The 21,104-nt window shown below is 38.2% G+C and overlaps 1 long non-coding RNA gene across 2 annotated transcripts in view; it reads right to left on the reverse strand.

The window, feature by feature from the left end:
- LOC149778766 (uncharacterized) overlaps positions 1-12,791 on the reverse strand; it is a 40,548-nt gene extending 27,757 nt beyond the window's left edge. The window contains exons 1-3 of one of the 2 annotated variants that reach the window (XR_016415541.1): positions 12,626-12,788; positions 10,639-10,751; positions 6,133-7,637 (exon numbers count right to left, since the gene is read on the reverse strand). This is a non-coding gene — a long non-coding RNA (uncharacterized LOC149778766). Of the gene's footprint in view, positions 1-6,132; positions 7,638-10,638; positions 10,752-12,625 lie in introns of those variants that run through there. The other variant, XR_016415542.1, reaches the window with a different exon arrangement.
- Between the last annotated feature and the right edge of the window lie 8,313 nt (positions 12,792-21,104).

Consider the following 21,104-nt stretch of genomic DNA (forward strand, 5'->3'; position numbering starts at 1 on the left):
ATTACATAAAAGCTCATTCTTGAGGTCTCTTTTGCTGTTTGGAGTTCGCTTTAGGAATTTCCTGATGGAACCTCACTGACTGCATTAATATACACTGGTAGGTCTACAGATGACACATTTTCAGATATGAAGTGTGTATGTGTGTGTGTATGTGTGCGATTTAAATTTTGAACGTAGCTTTAATACTTTTTGTCACATCATTACGATACCTACAGTGCGGCGGTTTATAGTAATGTCTTGCACTGGGGCCTCATACCGCAGATATGAAGCATCACGTGCCACCCAGTCGAATTATCCTGATACCAATTCCTAACACTAACCGCTCAATGCCGAGCGCCAAGCGAGGCAGCTGATTGTACCGTTTATAAGTCTTTGCTATGACTTGGCCGGGGTTCGAATCCGCGACCCTCGCATCCGAGCGGTGATATGAAGGGAGAGAGAAAAGCGGAAGCTGAGAGATGTGGGGGTCGATGGGAAAGAAGAGGAAGAAAAGAAGCAGAAGAAGAAATAGGAATAAATATGGAAATACAGGGCTGAATAATATACATAAGGCTACATATATTTTCAACGGGAAAGTAAAGTGCATCCAAAAGTGATATCGGTAACGACATAATTTTTCTCAAATTTTTAAATTTCAATACCTCACTATGAAATTCATAAGAAGAAAACAATAACATGATTACGCGTTATGTACAGCATCCAGCAATAGTGTAAACGAATTCTATTCGAGCACATGCAGCTAAGTATTTTATGAGCCAAGGAACCAGTGTAACTGTGATCGTATATTAAACACTGTGTTTTAAAGGAATGAAGAGAACTGATTGGCTGAAAATAATTCCTGGAATTTTTTTCTCCTGAAGAAGAAGCATATGAATATGCGATTTGTATACATTAGTAGGATTGAAATACCGTTTTTTGTTTTTCTTTTTTTTTATCCCATAAACGTGTAACAATCAGGCCAAATGTTAAGGTTACAGTCTGGGGGAATTTCATGAACTTCCTGAGCATACTTTATACTGCATGATATATATTAATTAGGCTTTCAGAATTATTAAACTTGGACACAGTGGAAATAAAATGTCTAACTTTTGAGAGGGCAGACAGGTTTATATTTCATAAAATAATGTATTGCCTCCGGAGAGTGTTTCTTGCCAGTTATAGAGTGTTGCTTTCGGAACTTGGAGTGCACATTTTGGCAAGAATTTCCAAGATGATATCGACTTATTATATCGATAGATTAATGTACATGTACTGACAAAGTGAACCTTTTGTTTAATGATTAAAGTTGCTGTTTATTCTGTTCATTATTGAACATCAGTTTCTTGCATTAAGGAAAAGTAGGAATTTTGTCGGTACTAAATTTCATGGAATAGGGATGGATGCCATATTGTTTTTACATGTGGGTCTTTGCTCACTAGGCATTTGTATTATTGTCTTGTAGAGCAAACAATTAACAAAATGCGACACCTCAAGGAGGGAATATAATTTAAGATGTTTAATTTTTTTATAGTGAGTATTGATATATTAAAGCATTGTGAACAGAATATGTTTTCACATGCCTCGGATGCAATGACAAATGATAGAGCTGACTGATGCAGGGGGCACAACTGCAAAAAATTTGCCTGAAAACAGTATTTAAAAAGAACAACACAAAATCAAAAACAAAAACAAATGAGCAAACCAGGTCCCGGTCTTTTTTATACAAAGTCTCTAAGGAAAGTTGTTTCAGTCCATAAAGTCATTCAAAAGATAATCGGTGGAATTTCAAGGACAAAGTTCTAAGTCAAACAAGGGTCAAAACTCCCTAATGTTTTGAAGCAAAATGGTGACAATCGAACTTGACACAGGGGCGCTCTGCAGAAAGTATGAACTTCTGAGAGAGTGGCGGGTGTAAAGTGAAGTTGTTTACATTTTGCAACATGCATAATGGAGAGAATGTTGGTATACCTCTATGCTATTTTCATGTACTGTGGCTGAAATTTCTTTGTATATCGTACTTGTGGAAATTTTACATGAAATAAGCACACGGCTAACTAAAATGACTGCTCCCTTGTGCTAAAAGAATCAGCCTGAATTAGTCTAAAGCAGTGGCGTCACTCGGGTTGGGGTCACCCAGTGCAGTAGCTCATGGTGTCACCCCAATGGTCCTCCTTCCGTAACAGACCATACAGAATCCTTAGTAATGTTATTTTGGTGTCACGCCCTCTGATGGTGTCACCCGGTGCAGTCCGCACCCCCCCCCATCCCCCTAGCGACGCCACTGCTGTGCCTGCTAGTCATGTATTTAACTATGATCAGTTATCCGCTTATGAAATCCGACTAGACTGAGCAGTATGTGCTCTGTAAAATTTGCAATTTTTCATTTTGGTGTCACCCCTCTGAGATGGTGTCACCCGGTGCGGTCCGCACCCCCCGCATCCCCCTAGCGACGCCACTGGTCTAAAGTACAATATCCTTAGTATTAAAATAGGGACACGAAATTTTGCCAGACTAGACAAGACCAGCTTCTGAAAGTGCAAGGAATGAATTACCAAATACATAAAACGTAAAGAAAAGAGAAAGTTATCGGCTCTTTTTCTTACAATTTACCTCTGAAGTCCAGGAAGTGAAAATGACCAGGTGGAGCTTGCAATTGTTTAAAAGGTGCACATCTGAAGTTAGGCCAAGCTGTATACTCTATAACCCGCATTACACAAATGAATCATAACCAATATAAATGGATTTAAAAATTATTTTGAACAATACCTAAGATATATATTCTTTTGGAATAGGCAGTATAACCAGTGAGCAAAACGAGGGGAATTCTTTTTTCTTTAAATATCTATCCATGTACAAGATACGATAATGTTATGCGCCATCTTAGGTCTTCTTGACGTAAAGCCTCGTGCCGAATTTGAATTCAGTCAATGATTTCCTTCAAAAAGTAGTAAGCCCAAACAAGTTGAATGAAAATGTTTTGAGTCTAAAAGGAGCAATCAATCCCTAATAACGATGAAAATCAACCTAGCTTTTTTTTAGGTAAAGCCTTATATTACACATTATTTTAGCCAATAAAGTCCTCAAAGTGGGAATGCACGGAAATGAAAATCATGGTAAAAGTTCTAAATCAAACAGAGACAATAACTACGTTAAATTTGGCTGGAATACGGTGAAAGTCAAATTTGAACTATCAATCGGCACATCCTCTGTCTTTTCCGTCAAATTCAGAAAGAAACCTCAGATGTAATTGGTCGCCAGTGAGAACTATATTCTGAACTACTTTCGTTCACATAGAACAATATTGCGGCAGAAGGGGAAACGGTCACAATCGGAGCATTAAAGTTATTTGCTGTGGTATTAATTATGGTATACTGCGCCAGATGCGTTTCACCAAAAACACCAAATTGAGCGTATTCCTCCAATACTTCAGAGGTCATTTCACGACCTGACGGAAATGGCTGAGCTGTTCCTATCGCTGAGCTAGGTCTTTTCTTAAGCCACAGACAATATTTGATTATAATCTATTGAGTCCGTAAAATGTTACCGGAAAACGGTGAAAATCGATGCTGACCAATATCGTACTAAACTTAATTTCGATTCACGAAGTCCTTCAAATGTTTTTGAGCGGAAAAGAAGTTTGTGAGGATAAGACGCTACGTTTGTGAATGATATCACGCTATGTTTGTGAAAGACATAACATACTTAGATGTGAAACAATATATACTCCTACATAGACATAAAAATTGGAAAAAATATTAACCAATCTCATTGAAGAAAATCTCATTGAAGAAAATATTTAGGTTGCTTTAGAATGAAATTTTCCCTTATTCTGACAGCTAAAACTGGGTAAAATATGTTTCTTTTCTTCCTAAACCTCAAAATGAATGATCCCTTAATAGCATGTGCTTCACCAATCATAATGTCAAAAAGATGTTTAAACAGCCAACAAAGTAGCTTTGTAAAGTATCAATAAATTTTAAACAATGAAATGAAATGAATTTTCCCCATATTTTTTAAATAAAGAAAGCCGTAACAATGTCAAATCCTTACTCGACTACTTGGAAAACGATACTGATTACAATTTAATTCTTTTGACAAATATATGTTCTGTTTACTTGAATACAAACTACTTTGAGGGCGAACGGATTGAATTGGGTATTTTCCTTGTACCTTAACACAAAGCAATTTGAGGAATCGTACAAGTCATAAATTTCTGGACCGTAACTCACTATGAAACTCTTTAACTTGTATCATTAAACGTCTGTCATTGATTAGACCAGATCAGTGTCAACGAATTTAATGCCTGCGTCTGTTTTGGATGTAGTCATTTAGTACCAATTTAAACCAAGATTTATCCCCTCACTAAACTTTGACAATTAGAGCAAAGAAGTCAGTAGCAATGTGCACCAATACAGAACTTTTTTCAAGGACGTCGGTGAATACTGTCCTTTGTCAATGGTAATAGAAGCATGGCAGTTGAAAATATATGAATTGTAATTCTTCAACTATTATAGTGTCTTAACACTCAAGGAATAAAGAGAAGAAAACTGACAGAATATATTTTACTGTCTAACTTTACGGTAGCTCAAGTTTGCTACACATGGGGAAAATCTTGCTTTACTAAATGTATCTTAACTTTTAAATACCATAAATGTTAAATTTAATGAGCAAGATGTATTTAGATGCATAACATGTGAGCTAACCTGTAACCATGTGAACTCACACTGCAAATATCAGTTGGATTAACTTCATAAATCAGCACAACTTTAAAGAGTAATTGCCAAAAAAACCTGTGTTATAATAGGCTTTTAAATTAAACTTGTTTAACAAATTTCTTTTTTCTTTTTAAATACTGATCTCTTTCTATTTAGTTTTAATATTTTAAATGTTAGCAGTTTGTACATGGATAATAATTGGCAATTCTCCCTGCTTACGTACGACAGTTTTGCAGTATGCCCCACTGATAAATGGCAATTCTCCCTGCTTACGTACGACAGTGTTGCCGTATGCCCCACTAATAATTGGCAATTCTCCCTGCTTACGTACGACAGTGTTGCCGTATGCCCCACTAATAATTGGCAATTCTCCCTGCTTACGTACAACAGTTTTGCAGTATGCCCCACTGATAAATGGCAATTCTCCCTGCTTACGTACGACAGTGTTGCCGTATGCCCCACTAATAATTGGCAATTCTCCCTGCTTACGTACGACAGTGTTGCCGTATGCCCCACTAATAATTGGCAATTCTCCCTGCTTACGTACAACAGTTTTGCAGTATGCCCCACTGATAAATGGCAATTCTCCCTGCTTACGTACGACAGTGTTGCCGTATGCCCCACTAATAATTGGCAATTCTCCCTGCTTACGTACGACAGTGTTGCCGTATGCCCCACTAATAATTGGCAATTCTCCCTGCTTACGTACGACAGTGTTGCCATATGCCCCACTAATAATTGGCAATTCTCCCTGCTTACGTACGACAGTGTTGCCGTATGCCCCACTGATAATTGGCAATTCTCCCTGCTTACGTACGACAGTGTTGCCATATGCCCCACTGATACAGGAGTGTTTAAGGTAATGTCCATGAAATTGTTCACACTTTATTACTTTAGAAATATTTACTTCATAAGCAAGTAAAATGTTAATAAATTTCGGAAAAACTCATGCGTGTTGAAATAATTTAGTTCAAACTTTTGCACTGTATCTACTATGATTTTGACTTTGCAATATTGCAGATTTACAATGCATGAATCAGATCTCCGAATTGTTCATTGCGGTTGCTCTGTGTTCAGTACAGCATCATGTACCCTACTGCTACGAACCCTGTTCGAATAAAATATTTATTCATTAAAAAAAAATAAAAAATTATGAACATTCATTTTCGTTTCATACGCGAGAACTTCAGTTTGTAACGATTCTGAACCCGACTGTAAATTAAAAGTCATTGCTGATCGCTGAAAAAACAGGTAGATTGTGCCGAAAATTAAAAGCAGTGCTTCCTGTTATAGCTTCAGCACCAGGAACGTCTGACTATAAGTAAATAGTGTATTATGTTTGAGATGGAAACATTGTTACGGACGAGTTACAACTGCACTGGATAGAACATATAACTTGTCAACTATGGACAGTCTCCAGTAAATGTCGACAGGGACAGTCATAGTACGGTATTTACAAATGATTTCTTTTCATTTTAAAATCCATTTCAACAGATCCGTTCTAGTGTGGTTATTAAATATAACATATCTCCAGTTTACAATATTTAATAAACAAAATGACACGTAAGCTTTATCTTTAGCATGTAAATTTCACAATAACAGGTACAACACATTATTGTGAACGTGCGGTGGCACATTACATTTCCTATTGTTGTCTGTTTCATGACAAAAGGTGAGACATCTTTGATCATTGAGGACAAGTTATTGAGTAATGCCTCCAATCAACAGGTCAAATAATTCATTCATTGCGAGAGAAAAAAAAAGATACTACGTATCGTGTTATGTAACCAGTGTCACTGCCAATATGGTTACAGTGTAAACACAAGGTTAACAAGACCGTAATAGCATAAAACCAGTCATAAGTACCACCTGTCTCCTATTTTAAACCTATGCATGTTGATAACCACACCGACCCACCTTCTTAAATTTAACAAAATATGCTGGGCTGATGAATAGAGATATGGGATTCATTACTAACGGAAATGTATAACGCATCTCCCAATCTATTTCCAAGAAAGAAAAATAATTAATATTATAATCAACCCTATAATCTACTGAACCCAGTGTGGAGAGATCCAGATGCAGTTTAAAAAGATATTTTTCAGGGGCAGAGATAATTATTTTAAAATAGGCATGGCGGCTATCGATGTGTATAATGCTTGACCGAGACAAAGAATTCGTTGTTGTGCCCATCATTTATATTTTGTGTTTGGCTGTTATGATTAACTTTCTTTGTGTCTTGAAAGTGTTATATTTTGCAGAGTTATTGTTACATGTCATGATTGTCCGTTCGTGTATCTGTGCGTTCGTCCGTCAACAAGTCGGTTTTCTTATGTAGTCTAAAATCCATCTATACCATTCCAAGGAGTAATAACAATGTAAGTTTCGAAACCTAAATGAGCCCCTTTGGTGTTAAGACAGGTAAGAATAATTTATTTCGTAATTTAGGCCACCGACCCATATTACAAAATACAATAGTTGTACATGCAGTATGCGCCATGGTGTACATAAATTAAATGTGGTGTTTGTCATGCGTATACATACACACTTTCCTAGAAAGAATCAACGTATGATATTAGTAAGGTATTACTACCACTGTATGGATCATACACCATTCTCAAGAGTTATTAAAGATTGTCTAAGACGAAAAACCGAATTAAAATAGTAAGACAGATTTCTTATAATCAATATATTACTATGACTCATAGCGGATACACATTTTCAGCAGACTAATAGAGATAATAAACTTCATTAAAGTGTTTCTTTCTTAAATTGTCATATCCTTTACAAACGCAGTAAAAATGGAATTCATCTTCTACCAAATAAACATTAATTGTCCGGCATAGTTCAAAATACCTATTGTTTCTCCCAATGATGCTATGCCGCCTACCTGTCTCTATTTTCAGCATGTGCGTTGAGAACCTGAATTTAGCAAGTAACTTCCTGAAAGAAAGAAAATGATAATCCACATGATAGGTATTTTTCATTTTCTACTTCAGTTTTATACATATTATAATGCACACAGTGATGTGAATTGTTAATATCGCTTTAAAAAGCCAAGTCCTTGGTTCTTCGCTAAAATATTTAGAAAAATTGTTTTTTCCTCTACAACATCTTGATAGCCAGACATATCCAAAACCGAAGCGAAATAACATGAATTTAATTTTGGTAGCCCATGTGACGCGAGTGGTTTCATCTAATCTTTACGTAAAATAAAATACAGGTACAAAGTGGGTATCTTTCGCACTCCTCTAACACAACCGCATTACTGGAAGTTTTAGGAACTCCTAAATACTGTTTCCAAAAGTTGTATTGCACAATTTCAATATCTCTGCAAAATTTATATCCCCAAATTCTTGACCCATATCGTACAATTTGGTTTTTATCACAGAATCAAAAATTGTAAAATCCTCCTCCACACTAACAAAGACAAACTGTTTTGGGAAAAGTATAATCTTTGCTGTTGTTTTCTGAGGACAATGGTCCCAAAAATCTAACTTTTATATCACTGAAGAAATTCTTTGAAGTATTCTTTCAAAAAATACATGTTTGTTTTCAAAATCAAATTTAATTTTTTAAATAATTTAGCTTTAATTATGATCTAACTCCAAAATTTTCGCTCCCCCATCCCCCTTGCCGCACCTTTCGCACCTCGGTCCGCTAGTGCTTTCATCACCATTTTGAAACGGAGATGACGCAAACTGTATGATTCCATGACCCAGTAAGATCATAGTTTATTATTTAAAATATCGTTCTTTCAGAAGATGAATGTCTTACAGTACGTGGCATGTCAGAAATCGGTACATGTTCGTCTCTTAAAGCTAAAAATATTTATATTTTTTTTTTCGAGAGTCATAAATTGATATTTGCTATAAAGTCTATTCTCTCACTTTTATTTGACTTGTTTCATCTAATGGATGCAGCTATAAATAAAGACAATTAAGAAAAATGTAGAGAACAAAATAGACAACAGAAAGATGGATTTTGTTTGTCCCTAGCTACGTATTACCGTCATATTCACTTATAAGCCGCGTCAAACTTCAAACAGCACAGACACAGATCTGGCTTCGCATAATGCGCCGGCAGATCAGGTTCTGTGCAGTTTCTTAGCAGTAATTAGTAGAACAAAAATGACAGACCTTAATCTGCAATCGCATTATGCTACTGCAGCTCAGGGTTGTTGTTGTTGGCAGTTTGACAAGACTTATTAACGAGTACGACGGTATAGGCTAATAAACAGGTAAATAACAAGAATACGTCTTTATAAGCTGCGTGAAGGACCATGAGTAATGTGTGAAGTACTTAGGGCTGATTTAGTGCAATGGCAGAGGTGATATATTGGCCCAAAAGATATCAGCCCTTCTGATAAGGATATTTTACAGCCCTATGTGCCCTATCAGCGTTGGAGTGATGAAAGACAGAGAGTCGGTGTAACGGCATAAAATCAGCAAACATCAACTATAAAACTACCCTTCGCCTGATCAAAGCATTCCTCTGATAGGCAAGACTCACGCCTAGTTAGGTGTGAAAAGACCTTTAATTGACCGAAATGTCAAATTTAACTGTAAAACTGAATGGGTGCAGGTTGATAAAAACCAATTAAACAACAGTTTTTTCATTGCGAAATGTTCGTTCGGAATTTTTGAGAAGAGACGCTATTACAGCCTAAACAATGCAGTTCATAATTATTACAACAAGTCAATACAAAATAGTTCTACACAATGATGTATCTTGCCTGCGTCCACTGATAACACTTACTAATGTTATAGTTTGCCATTGTCCACTGATATAGTAACCAATGTTATATTTTGCCTGCGTCCCCTAACATCATATACCCTCAATGTAAATGTCTTCAATAACTTTATACTTACATCAACGTTATCGCCAGAGTAAAGGTTTGGTTTGGAGTAAAGTGAGTCTGTCACGCTAACAACTGAGTAACCGCGGCTCCCCTTGAGTAAAGGTCTTGCCATGTATAATTTACATTCTGCCAATGCAGCTAAAACAATAAATACATAAATAAATATTTCTTGTTTTCAGCGTAAGATAGGCTATACGTGGCATCCAGTATAACTGGTGGAGGAAGAACCCGCGAAAATTGCGGAAAGAACCATCAGCCCGCGGGAAGCTACTGACAGCTTTCTCATGTACCCACACTGACCGAGCCCGAGACTCAAACCTATGTGGACAGAATTATGACGGGAGACATCGGTTAAAGCGAACGGCCACTCCACACATTCCTCCCGCCAAAAATATATAAATCTCATAGAAAACTCTGCAGATAATGACTAAAACTATTACGACAATTATGTAATAATGATGATGACAATGATGATGACGACGATGACGACGATGATGACGGTGGTAGTGGTGGCTGTGATGTTGATAGTGGTACTGCTGATGGCGACTTTCAGCAAAATCTGGTAGAAAAAAGCCTTTAATTCTACTGCTAAATACAAATTTACTGGAATTGGAGTTGACGCAGAGAATGTGAAGAAAACAACGTCGATTATCAGACTGTTAATAAGGCGTTCTTCTACTGGCCTTTAATATGCCCAAACGCGAATGGAATTATGTGTGAACATGCCTATCTCTCCTTATCTAAGACCTACCCCACTCAGTCCATTACTAAAATTCTTCATTGCTACTTTTATTACCGCCTATCCGTATCCATTCCTACTTTTATTACCGCCTATCCGTATCCTATGGACACAGAGGCATGACCGTTGATAAGAACTACCGGTCTTGAAACTTGCAGTCCTGGGGCCTCTGCATATAAGCCAAACATGTCTAACTGAAAAGGGACGTTACCCAGTTTGATCAGATACATCAACATATATCAGGCAACCTCCCACTCCGAAGAAACTCGTCTTCTTTAGAGTTGATATTTTTTCTTTCTTGTGAAAAATCACCCTACTCAAAATGGGAAAGCAGACGACCGTACCTCAACTGGTTTTAGGGAGGCTGTGTGTTTCTTTCTTTCAGACAGTTTGGGTCTATAGTCTCGTGCATTGAGGTTAGAATAATGGTCACGCCTTCCTCGTCCAACAATTTAATCTGCAAAAAATAGCATGGGCAATGAGATTATCCAGCTTCTAGGCATAAATTAAGAAGTGCATGCAAATATTTTTGTCAATTTTGCTACAATTTCCTGCAATTTGTAGGAAACTGAAAACTGTGGCATTCTATATTTCCGGGAATATGCCTTTAAAGTCGGCCATATTTACAATATATACACCTTCAATATATACTTTCACATCCATGCCCTTTAACCTCATTCTATAAATGGACTTTAAGGTCCAAATTGTCATTTTATTTCTAATTCCGTTGTTGGCAAACATTCACGTAAACATAGCATTAATTCTTCAAGCTTGAAACATCAGATATCACAGCCAGTCCTATCTGCTAGCGGTACATACCATTCACTTAATTTAATTTCTTCCTGTCTAGCTCCTCTCAGCAAAATCAACAATGGAAGATTTATTGAACAAAATCGCAAGAGTTGCCATCTAATCAAATGGAAAGCTGCTGTTTCAACAACCCATTCGCCACATTAGCATCTCAGTTTGAGGACTTGGGTGGTCGGGTGAAAGCTGGTTGGAGACTTAAGTTCGATCTCTCGTGTTCAGTTGTTTGAATGGAATTGCAATCAAACGTTCAGTGCCTCGATTTTAGTGAGACTCTCCTAAGGACCGGATCGGGTGAGGGTGTCCGGGGTTTTCGGAACCCTCCCCCGGCTAATAAAAAGTAGACACACAAACTTAGTCACTTTCCACTTTAAATCGGACCATCGATTTATTCTTGCGAATGTTTTTCGGGTATTATGCACACTTTAAGTAAGCAGACACATAAACGTTTGCTTTGGTGCCATTTCGAAGAAAGTCGGAGCCCTTTTGAAAATCTTGGAACCCCCTTCCCTGAACACTTGACCTGATCTGGCCTTGCTCCTTACTTTTGATTGGCGGGCGTGATAGCAAATCATGTAGCCAGTCAAGGCCATGTGACCTTTTGATTGGTTGATTTGACCAGCAAGAAGATACAAATAAACGGAACAGTACAGGTTTGTTGATGTACATGGTCGAAAGACACACATCAATAATGCAAACTCAGTCGGTTTGACCCCACCCTAGAGCCCAATATCATCATATTCAGCTATAGCTCACGCACAGTATAGCACACATATCATGGCAACCAGAAAGAACATATACATCTATAGCTTACGCACAGTATTGCCCCCACATGCAAGCTCCTGTTGACATGAATTAGCGGCGACGCGAAATCCAAATTATGATCAAAAACTTCATGGGCCACCGTACAAAGGGGCAAGGGGTGAGACTTTAACCCCTCTAGACCCGAGTTCACCTCTAAAAATGGCTAAAATTTAATAGCTGGCCAATGCATGCTTCACACACACACACACACACACACACCCACACCCAAACCCGGAAAATAAAATTCTGCGGGCGCACCTGCACAAGTTATGCGGCTACCAAAATTCCAACTTGAATGGCACTTTGGAAAAAAACAAGTTCGTTCATTACACAAAAGAAACAAAGTACCTAATAGAACAGTTCAAAACTCCGCAACTATTTGATTTGGGAATGTAACTACTGCATTTTTCAACGTGAAGATAAGGCACGCTCACGCAAATAGACAACTGGGTATAGATTTGACATACCAAGACAGCATAGCAGCTGGAAGGCGGAATTAATAGTCCAACAATCTTTGAAAGAACCAAGGTGGATCAATTGACAGTGTCGGACTCGCAATCCAATGGTCGATATTTCAAAACCTGCACAGGCAAGTCGGGATCAGCTGACTCGATATGACATTGGAAAAGGCCGATAGATCCCTTTGCATGGCATGATATAGCCAATAATGTGTTAAAAGTATCCTTAAAATGAACAAAAACAATAAACAAACGAACTAACCATCTTGAAATGTAAACAAATCCCTTACGTTGATCCGAAAAGTGCTTTCCCAAGTAATCTTTGATAATAATTCACTCGAAAATCCTTTCCGATAATACCCAGGTGTATGAAACATTTCGTGTGATACTGTGCCAGCTACAAACTAGAACCAGTTGTAACATATTGGAGTTAGGTGTATGTTTCACCTCCCCTGTATCAACAACATCCTGGAATTCTCATCCAATGTATTTTTTTTTCTGCAAGGAGGATATATCGTGCAATAACAAACTATCCCACCATACAACCAAATGAGACCTGGTATGCCATATTATGGCGCGCACAATACTTGTATCCTGGGAAGTCATTTCAACTTTTTTTCGGGGGCACTTGCTGGTCGGGTGGGTGGGTGTAAAATTTGACGGGCTTGTTAATTTTCGTATATAGCCAACAACAATTTTACATTTTACAGCACATGGAAATTGGTGGGGCAATGCCCCCACGCCCGCCCACTCCAAATGACACCCCTGCTTGTATCATACTTGTAATTAAATATTTAAAGTTACGGAAGGTTATAATAATGAATTTTTAAAGGCTTCTAATAGGATACATTAATTGAGAAAAAATAACATTAAAGAAAGAAAACAGCAGACAAAAAGCATTCGGTCTTGAGAGAATTCCGGTTGCATTCGGTCTTGAGAGAATGCATGCATGCATGTATGTATGTATGTATGTACGTACGTACGTACGTACGTATGCATGTATGTATGTATGTATGTATGTATGTATGCATGCATGCATGTGTGTATGTATGTATGTATGTACGTACGTACGTGTGTGTGTATATGTATGTATGTATGTATGTATATTTTGTATGTGTGTGTATGTATGTATGTATGTATGTACATGTATGTATACATGTTGTATGCATGTATGTATGTATGTGTGTATGTATGTATGCATGTGTGCGTGTGTATGTATGCATATATGTATGTATGTATGTGCGTATGTATGTATGTCTGTATGTATGCATGTATGAATCTATGTATGTATATGTGTGCGTGCGTGCGTGTTTGCGTACATGTATGTATGTATGTTATGTATGTATGTATGTATGTATGTGCGTACGTATGTATGTATGAATCTATGTATGTATAAGTGTGCTTGCGTACATGTATGTATGTATGTATACATGCAACCATGCATGCATATATGTATGCATGCATGTATGCATGTATGTATGTATGTATGATCTGCTTAAAGTCATTATAATAATTACATGCTTTTCTAACGAAAACAAACTTGCAATGATAAGATGAAATCAAAGTATATACGTTGACTTCTCTGAGACCAAAATTTGCCCGAACAGCATCGAAGCTTTGAACAATGTAATTTTCACACACACACACACACACACACACACACACACACACACGCACACAGCCAACTCGTTTTATATAAACAAAGCTTGATCTTCATGAGAAAATTAACAGCTTGTGAACATTTGTGATGGATAACTCTACACAAGATGAGCGATCATCTAATATAAATTGCTGCACGCAAGAGATAAAAAACGATAAGAAACAGTTCACCACATGCTCTTTACGTAAGAATAAAGGAACTATTTTCAAGGACGTGCAACCGAGGACGCAGCAAATGTTTTTGTACAGTATATTTCCTATTATAAGAACTGGGATAAACCTTGCATATTAAAACGATATGGAGTGAAATTGTCGTGAAACAAAGCTTTCTTAGAGAAATAAATAAATAAATAAATGCACACAGTTTGAATAAGCGATAGATCGTCCTATCATACAGTATTGACTTATATGACGAGATACGGTCATGAGGTCTTCTTGATTTCGCTCTGAAGGCTGTCTCTATCACTCACCAAGGCACTGAAGGAGTGAATGAAACCACAGCAGTAACATTTTTTTTTTTTACCAGAAAGGTCTTCAGTGTCATCTGATAACTGCACTTTCATCATGGTAGACATAAAATAAGCGTTAAAATAAAATAAAATAAAATACACAAATCCAATCAAAGTAAACACCACCAAATGTTGAAAAGGGACAGATGTCATACAGATAGAGAGGAATGTCCTTTGAGAAAAAAAATAATAACTGTTCTCACTGACAGAGGATAAAGTAGCTATTGTCCATGTTCAGTTGTCAAGGTCTTTGTTTCCAAATTATTGTTTGACCATGCTGATTGCCTTAATTTCATGTAAGAAGAATTTGCAGAAATTTAAGATTTATTGACATATTGATTTGAATCACTGATCTATGCGAGGAAAAGATTTCGAATTTTGTTCATTCGTTTGTTGGGTTTCGTAAGAAAACTGAAGGTTGTTGTTGTTGTTGTAGGGTTTAACGCCATTTTTCAGCACAAGATAGGCTATACATGGCGGCCAGTATTAATGGTGGAGGAAGATCCCGGGAAAACCCCGGAAAGAACCACCGACCCACGAGAAGCTACCGGCAAGCTTTCTCACATGTCAACATTGACCGAGCCCGAGACTCGAACCCACGCATACAAAGGTGAGATGGCAATGATCCGTGACAAAAAGCGCTTTAGACCACTGGGCCACTCGTGGCCCCTGAAAACTGAAGGTAAACTACCAATGTGTTGGCGCATTTCAATTACATATATGTTTCTGCATAGCATAGTCATTTCTTTTAATAAAGAGAAATCATTAGTTTAATTTCTACGAATTTGCAAAATCATTCATCTTTAGTATATATATATATATATATATATATATATATATATATATATATATATATATATATATATATATATATATATAAGGAAATTCTGATATGTATGAGAATACAAAGATGCAGAAAAAAATTCATGTACAACTTGCTTGAGTCAAAGTTTCTATTAATTTCTAAGATTGGAATTTACGTATAAATCGAAATAAAAGCTAGAGAAGTATAGTGATTCAGTCACACCACCGACAGAAGATGTCCACGTGAATATTTATGTCCAACTGCATGATATGTTTTTGTTTCATTGAGTGTCTTCTTACAGCTGCTGTAATCTGGGTCAAGGTTTCCGTGACCCTTAATAATAGAATTGAAGAGGCGACTTCTCAGCGTGAAATTAGAGAAACTTTATATTTGTAACTTCACGTCACCCTTTAGAGTCTCTATCGCGTACCTAAGTCTGAAATAATTGAATTAGATTAGACCAGTAAATCCTCCAGTTTTAATACAATAGTTGCTGTGGTATTTATTTACGTATTTGCATAAAAAGTAACAATCTAATTTCGTTGGGTCCTGGGAGGAGGCTATTCCACTAAGTCATCGTGTTACCAGCATAATTACATGGGCTATTCGTCACTGTATATAACGATATTAACATGCCATGCTTGTGTGTAATATCGATTAGAAGTGTTACATTATTAATGGAAAGGGTGTGTGGTAAGATAAGATTTCAGTGGTTATCTAAGATGGACAGGGTATGCACATGTCCTTTGACCATCGGGATATGGAGGCATGGGAAAATGAATGTTATGAATCTTTGTCGAGATCTAATTTAGAAAACACGTTTGAATATTATACCAGTAAGTTCCATATGTCACGCCCCTTTTCGTGTAAATGTTTAATCCTTTAAAAGTGTATTTGACTATATTGCAGAATACGTTCATCTTGTCCAATAATGCCTATGGACACAGTTCGAACTACACATAAGACAGCTTTCTTGAAGGTCACACAATGAGAAACGAAACAGTGAATTAAAAACAAAAACAAACACACATTATATTAATAATAATAATAATAATAGCGAAAAAGCTCCGATCGCACCCCACCAGTCAAGAAAGAACAAGAGGAGTGATGTAAGAACCAGTCCAAGGACAAAGAGGCAAGAAGGGCATTTTTTGTATAAGAACCAGTCAAAGGACAAAGAGGCAAGAAGGGCATTTTTTGTATAAGAACCAGTCAAAGGACCATGAAGCACAATCACTGATATAATAATCTGTCCAAGGACTAGCAGCAAGATCAGTGATATAAGAGCCAGTCCAAATGCCAAGCTCCAACAGCGGTGATATAAGAATCATTCAAAGGACCAATCTGCAGTAGAAGTGATATAAGAATCAGTCCAAGGACCAAGCTGCAACACAGTCCAATAACCAAGCTGCAACAGCAGTGATATAAGAATCAGTCCAAGGACCAAGCCGCATCAGCAGTGATATAAGAATCAGTTAAAGGACCAAGCTGCAACATCAGTGATATAAGAATCAGTCCAATGATCGAACTGCAACAGCAATGATATAAGAATCAGTCCAAGGACCAAGCTGCAACACAGTCCAATAACCAAGCTGCAACAGCAGTGATATAAGAATCAGTCCAAGGACCAAGCTGCAATAGCACTGATATAAGAATCAGTCCAAGGACCAAGCTGCAACAGCAGTGATATAAGAATCAGTCCAAGGACCAAGCTGCAACAGCAGTGATATAAGAATCAGTCCAAGGATCGAAATGAAACAGCCATGATATAAGAATCAGTCCAAGGACCAAGCTGCAACACAGTCCAATAACCAAGCTGCAACAGCAGTGATATAAGAATCAGTCCAAGGACCAAACTGCAACAGCAGTGATATAAGAATCAGTCCAAGGACCAAACTGCAACAGCACTGATATAAGAATCAGTCCAAGGATCAAACTGCAACAGCAGTGATATAAGAATCAGTCCAAGGATCAAACTGCAACAGCACTGATATAAGAATCAGTCCAAGGACCAAACTGCAACAGCAGTGATATAAGAATCAGTCCAAGGGCCAAACTGCAACAGCACTGATATAAGAATCAGTCCAAGGATCAAACTGCAACAGCAGTGATATAAGAATCAGTCCAAGGATCAAACTGCAACAGCACTGATATAAGAATCAGTCTAAGGACCAAACTGCAACAGCAATGATATAAGAATCAGTCCAAGGACCAAACTGCAACAGCAGTGATATAAGAATCAGTCCAAGGATCAAACTGCAACAGCAGTGATATAAGAATCAGTCCAAGGATCAAACTGCAACAGCACTGATATAAGAATCAGTCCAAGGACCAAACTGCAACAGCACTGATATAAGAATCAGTCCAAGGACCAAACTGCAACAGCAGTGATATAAGAATCAGTCCAAGGATCAAACTGCAACAGCAGTGATATAAGAATCAGTCCAAGGATCAAACTGCAACAGCACTGATATAAGAATCAGTCCAAGGACCAAACTGCAACAGCACTGATATAAGAATCAGTCCAAGGACCAAACTGCAACAGCAGTGATATAAGAATCAGTCCAAGGATCAAACTGCAACAGCAGTGATATAAGCACCATGAATAATTACTCAGCATATCTCAGGAAATGAAAATTGTTTACGTTGCACGTGAAACATCATGGCCCCACTTGACAAAAGACTAATTTTGCTTGGTTGGAAATAATGAATTTTCCCTTGAACATTCAGTCATCAGGTATCAAGGACTCAAGTACATTAAAAGGTCTTGATAAAAAAAACTTAGTAGATGCTGTGAAGGGGGCAAATGATACTCAAAACACAGTGGAAGATATTTCTACTATCACGGGAATTAATTCCTCGGTTATTGTTATATACAGAAAACCATTTGAAGACCAGAAAGGGTTGTGCAAGTTTGGTGTTGCCTTTGTTGGGCAGTTTGTCATGTCCATTGGATCCGTACGATAGGAAATAAGACGCCCCCACCCCCACGAGTCTCCCAACAATGGGTAAAATAATGTGATGATAGCACAGCTTCACTGGGTGGACGTCTTCCTCGATGAAGTTAACTGCCAGGGCGGGTGGGCTCCAAGATAAGCTCATCGACCATGTGATTTGGACCTGGGCGTGCCACATTATATCAGTGGATTTCGGATGTGGTCATCCAGTCTGGAGAGAAATGGGCTCCTCCAGGCTGTATCTTGCCCTTGACACATCATATAAAGAAAACTAATAATTCTTCCAAACCGGAACGGTCTCAGCCCAGTGAACAATAACCGCTTCTACAGCAGCATACCAGGACGAAGGTGATAAGTATGATACTGGTGCCCCCTCTATCAAGAGAGACTACATCTTCATCGGAACATGGAACGTTAGAACACTGAGGGCTATCGGAAAGTTGAAGGAACTTACACACGATTTGGAGAGGTACGATTGAAACATTATTGGTGTCTGCATTGTGCGCTGGAAAAACTTTGGCGAAATAACAACAGATGGAACCATAAGATCTACTTCAGCGGAAGAGGGAACAAGCACACTCATTACGTTGGATTTCTTGACCACAAGGGCATTGTGAACAGCAATCTGGGTTGCTGCCCAGTCTCAAGTAGGCCTGAGGGCGACTCCCTTCAACATCACAATAATTCAGGCTTATGCTCCCACATCTAACTATGATGACAACGAACTGGATAATTTTTAAAACCAGCTGCAAAATGTAATTGACAACTCACCCAAGAAGGACATCCTGTTTGTACAAGGAGGCTGGAGTATAAAGGTGGGAGTTGATTCACAGACAAACTGGCAAAGTACCTGTGGATCCTTCTGTAATGCAGAAACAAGTGAAAGATGACTCAGGCTCTTGGAATTTGCCGCCTACAACAATCTTGTGCTAGCCAACAAGCTCGGCCATCACAAAGCATCTAGAAGATGGACCTGGCACAGTCCAGATGGACAACATCACAACCAGATTGACTACATCTTGGTGAAACGACGATTCAGCACAGGACTAAATATCGCCAGAACACGAAGTTTTCCAGGAGCAGATATTTGAAGTGACCATGATTTATTAATGAAAACGTTTCGCCTCCACCTGAAAATGATCCAAAAGCCTAACCTACCAAGAATCAGATTTGACCTTGACAAATTGAAAGATCAAAAGTCGAGAAGCCTTCAAGCAATGATATCTGGTAAATATGCACCTTTGATAACCCTGGAACGCCAAGAACACCGACATAGAGTCCTTAACAACTACATTCAACAGATCTGTGACTCGCACAGCTAGCAAGATCATTGGCAAATATCGTCGAACAAAGAAACCTTGGGTCACAATAAATGTCTTTGAATTATGCAACAAAAGAAGAGAACTGGAAAGGGAAAAAGATATCACGAAGGAGCTCGAAAATACAGAGAGATAAACAACATGATCAGGAAAAGCATCAAAAAGGCAAAGGAATCCTGGATAGAAAGACACTGCTGAGAAATCGAAGACAGTCTGAGTAGAAATTACAGCGAAATGGCATATCAACCGGTGAAAGATCTCACAACCCATAAACAAAGGAAAACTACCACCATCCAAGACAAATCAGGACAAATGCCTCACAGAAGATCAAGAGATCCTCAAACGATGGACAGAATACTGCTCAAAGTTGTACAATCATAATAACTAAAGAGATCCAGCAGTACTAAATTGCCATCAGGCAGAAGAAATTGATGACAACCCCATTCTTCGTGAGGAAATATAAATTGGAGTTAGGTCACTAAAGAAAGGAAAGTCAGCCAGCGTTGACAACATACCAGCAGAGCTCATTCAAGCAGGAGAAGAAGAGATAGTCACAGTCCTAACAACAATATGCAACAAGATATGGCAGACAGGAGAATATCCCACCACATGGACTCAGTCTTTGGTCATCGTGTTCACCAAGAAAGGAAACCTACAGCTACGCAAAAAATACAGAACCATCAGTCTGATCAGTCACCCGAGCAAAGTCATGCTGAAGATAATTCTCAACAGACTAAAGCCTCAAGCATAGAAAACTATTGGTGAAGAGGAGTCAGGCTTCCGAGCAGGAAGCAGCACCACAGAAAAAAATCTTCAATCTCAGACTTCTTTGCGAGAAATACCTTCAGCATCAGCAGAATTTATACCACGTCTTTATAGATTTCAAAAAGGTCTTTGATAGGGTATGGCTTGCTTGTGAAACATGGGCGCTCACATCAGATCTGCAAAGAAGGATTCAAACCTTCGAAATGGGATGCTATCGCAAGATCTTGGGCATTTCATACATTGACCATGTAACCAACGAAGAGGTCCACAACATGATCCAACGAGCCATCGGACCCTATGAAGACCTTTTGACCATTGTAAAAAAGCGTAAGCTGAAGTGGTACGGTCATGTCTCAAAATTTTATGGACTGACAGAAACAATCTTGCAAGGCACAGTGCGAGAGTGCAAAAGAAGAGACAAACAGAAAAATAGGTGGGAAGACAACATTAAGGAGTGGACAGGCATGGGATTTGGATATTCCCAAAGGACAGTAGAGAACAGGGAAAAATGGAGAGAATTGGTTGTGTGGTGCCCCAACGACCTATTTTGTTAAGGGATTGATGGTGATAAGGAGGAGGATGGTAACGAAAAACACACTTATTTCAAATGGCCAAGCAGCTACTTGCCAGACACAACAATGATCAGAGACATTTGAATGAGATTTTCATAGGTGATGAAACATGGATTTGCTCTCCTGAAAAAATTAGTTTTAAAAAAATTAGCAGA

The sequence above is a fragment of the Sinohyriopsis cumingii genome, chromosome 17 (genome assembly GCF_028554795.1).
Source record: "Sinohyriopsis cumingii isolate HCF-2022 chromosome 17, ASM2855479v2, whole genome shotgun sequence".
Lineage (NCBI taxonomy): Eukaryota > Metazoa > Mollusca > Bivalvia > Unionida > Unionidae > Sinohyriopsis > Sinohyriopsis cumingii.